Raw genomic sequence first — 3,769 nt, 5'->3', positions numbered from 1 at the left:
TCCACCACCACTCTCTGGGTGCAGTCCCTAAGCCAGTTGGCCACTCACCTGACCGTGTAGGTGTCCAGTCCACAGTCTGCTAGCTTCCCAATGAGAATAGGGTGCGAAACTGTGTCGAAGGCCTTCCTAAAGTCCAGGAAGATGACATCAGCCTCAGCTCCCTTGTCCAGGCAGTGTTGTGTGACCTGGTCACAGAAGACTACAAGGTTTGTCAGGTAGGTTCTACCTGTGACAAACCCGTGCTGGTTTCCCCTCAGCATCGTTTCCCCTGCTGGGCCTTCACAAATGTGTTCTTTGATTATTTTCTGTATCATTTTCCATGGAATAGAGGTAAGACTGACTGGTCTAAAGTTACCCAGCTCATCCCTTCTCCCTTTCTTGAAAAAGGGCACCACATTGGCCCTTCTCCAGTCCTCAGGGACCTGGCCGGAGCACCACGAGTGCTCGAACCGCTATGCCAGCAGCTCAGCTATGACATTGGCCAATTCTTTCAGCAGCCATGTATGGAGGTCATCCGGGCCTGCTGACTTGTACCCATCCAGCTCCTCCAGGAGCTCCTTAACTATTTCAGAACTAAGCTTAGGCAGACTGGTGCCTTGTGGATATCTGTCAATGATTGAGGTGGGGGAATTAGCTTGGTTGGTACTTAGAAATACTGAAGCGAAGAACTCATTGAACAGCTTTGCTTTTTTCCCCGCATCAACCACCAACTGTCCTGATTTGTCCTGCAGGGGCCCTATGTTGCTCTGAGCTTCCCTTTTGCCCGCTATATACCTGAAGGACTTTTTATTGTCCTTGATTGGTGAAGCCAGCCTGAGCTCAAGCTCTGCCTTGACCTGTCTAACTGATTCCCTGCAATAGCGCACTAGGGAGATATATTCCTCCTTGGTGTCTGCTCCCTGCTTCCATTGCCTATGAGGAACTGAAGCTTGGGGTTCAGCTTCTGTCTGTCCTGTTCCAGAGGGTTCCAGGTGTTGTTACTGAGCATGTAGCACCCTGGCATAATGGTGGGTTACCTCATCTTTTGTTTCTTGAATGCTGCGGGTGGTTCCAAGGGCTGGGTCGTTGGTTCAGGTATTGGTTTTTAATGGTTCGGTCATTCAGAGGGAGCTTTTTCTAGACCTATTGCCATTATCCACACTGAAAGCCTAAACATTGTATGATTTAGGCCTTCAGTGTGGGTTGGCATGAGCGATGTCAAGTATCCATTTTGTGTGTCAGGTCCCCATCTTGTTCCCATCTTGTCCCCATGCCCTGTTGTGTAAGTATGTTGTAACCTATGACTCATACCTACCCCTCCTATGTAACTTGGTTCCTGAATGAATGGGGATGAATGAGGGTGCTTGAGAGACAATGGCAGTAGGTCTAAAAATAGCTCCCTCTGAATGACCGAACCATTAAAAACCAATACCTGAACCAACGACCCAGCCCTTGGAACCACCCGCAGCATTCAAGAAACAAAAGATGAGGCAACCCACCATTGTGCCAAGGCTTCACATGCTCAGTAACAACGCCTGGAACCCTCTGGAACAGCACTGACATTGCCTGGACAAGCTCTTCCCATAGGAGGGTAGTCTGCCCCATAAAAAGGGGTAGTGAAGACTGACTCCTTGGGGCACCCTCTCCATCTGGACCAGCACCATGTCACACCACCTATCCACCCAGATGCCCTGCTGGTGACCCCTGCACTCTGGACAACACTTTGCTGTGGAAGACCCTGACTGGCCATCGAGGATGAACTCATAGCCCAGGATAGGTAGCTATCACCCACCTTCCTGCCCCAAGCAAAGGACTTGCACTCTGTTTCTCTTCTCTACCTGGACTCCAACCCTTCCACTGAGTCTTTCTCTGGCTACCATTGTGAATGCCTGTGTGTGTGTGTGTAGGCATGGGGCTGTGTAGTGTGTTGTCTGCTTAATAAACCTGTTATTTTAAAACCCCAAGTTGGGTTTTTGTCTGTTTCCTGACTGTTTCCTCCTTACCACCACTGATCTGCCCCAAACTCTTAGCTTTCAGCCTCGGTTTCCAGCACCAAGCTCCCAGGTTTCTGCCTCTCTCTCTTTCCTGGTTGTCTCCTCCTTGCCACCAGGCTTTTTCCCCTTGCACCAGTGACCTTGAGTAAGCCTGGGGCCACTTGACCTTAAGTAACCCCAAGCTTCAGTTCCTCAACCAGCTTCTCTGCAGTCTACCGGTTCTAATCCTGGTTCCGGCAACTTTTACTCCTTACACTTTCTCTCTCACCTTAACCTTAACCTTCCCCCAGGTATTGCAAGTACCCCAAACACACGCATACATACCATACCATACCATCCGAGTTAGGAACTCACCTGTGTGTATGTGTAGGTGGGTGGTTTGTGTGTGAACTGGTGAATATACATATATATGTCATATGTGTGATATATGAATTAGTGACACTGCATGCATGTATCTGGAGCATAATCTAGATGTAGATTGTTAACTGTTCAGAGCAGACCCTGCCATATGACTGGTCTTTAAAGCACATTGTGAACTGTTAGTGTCACATAAACAATACATGACTGCATTAATAGCAGTACTGTTTTGTGTACTAGGGCTACAGGACTGGTCTCTTAATTGACACAACACTGCAGTCTACATTTCTACTTGAAACACAGGCTATATTTCCTTCTATAACACTTACACACTATATAGCTCTGATTAAGTCCCTCAGCACTTTACTTTGCAACATTCTTTGCATACCACCATTTCTTTCCTCTTTTTTGATTGGCTTTCTTCTCTGATTCCTAATATTTTTCAGTTGCAGGTCAGTCAAGTAACATAAAATTTAAAGGTACAGTATTCTAAACCATGTTCAGAATCTGTGAAAGATCACCTGTAATCCCCCCTGTGAAGCTGAGGCAGGTCAACAATTGATGAATAAGTACTTCGTAGTGGGAGTGCACTCTACATGTTCTTCTATTGAGATCACAGAGAGCGCCATACATAAAATGAGGAAGAATATGCATGGAGAGATTGCAGGGACGTGATAATTTGTTTTATTTAAATACTAAGGATGTTCATTTGCAGCTGCAAGTACAGTTTGCTATTCTTGTACGTATTACCATTTTTTTTCATTACTCCTTTTGTCCATGCTTGCCTTTGATAAATTAAGCTTTTAAATGTAATATCCTCATATATTTATATACCCAGACACATAATATGCTTAAAAGAATGTCAGCTTTTTGTTTGCTATTTTTTTTTCTTGAGTTGAGTGTTTAGCAACATGATTTTAAGTGTATTCTTGCTGACTGCATGCCTTACATTTATTATTGGGGTAAACCCTCACAGTGTTGTGAACTCTCATGGTTTTTCTTGTGACTGGTGGTGATATATAATGTTTCCTTTTTTTTTTTTTTTTTTTTTTAAAGATCCAACTCTAGGAGTTATATTATTTATTATGTGATTATTTAAACTTGATTAAAAGAATAAAAATATGTTCTGTGATTGCAACATATTTGACAGAAAACCAGTGACAAGGGCCCAACTTTTCTTACTTTTATATCTTATGAATTTGGGGGTGTCTGACTCATGATGACTTTTGAGTTTTTAAGAGTTGCCAATACTCCTAATACAGTCTCCCAATTTTCTATCAGAACAAAACCACTTATAGGCCTGGCCAGTTCATGACAGCTAAATAAAGTTAGAATAAAGCTAAATGAGCTAAACAAACTGTTTAATATGGATTAATTGCCTGATCACAGGTGATACTAGTAGTAATCTAAGTGGTGAGAGTGAGCTGGCGAGCAGGAAT

General features: G+C 44.1%; 1 protein-coding gene across 1 annotated transcript in view; it reads right to left on the bottom strand.

Moving 5' to 3' along the window:
• Positions 1–3,769, bottom strand: part of ATP6V1G3 (ATPase H+ transporting V1 subunit G3) — a 22,764-nt gene that overhangs the window by 18,672 nt on the left and 323 nt on the right. The window lies entirely within an intron of this gene.

This window comes from Alligator sinensis, unplaced genomic scaffold, assembly GCF_000455745.1.
Source record: "Alligator sinensis unplaced genomic scaffold, ASM45574v1 scaffold34_1, whole genome shotgun sequence".
Taxonomy (NCBI): Eukaryota; Metazoa; Chordata; order Crocodylia; family Alligatoridae; genus Alligator; species Alligator sinensis.
This window is presented reverse-complemented; position numbering and strand designations above follow the sequence as displayed.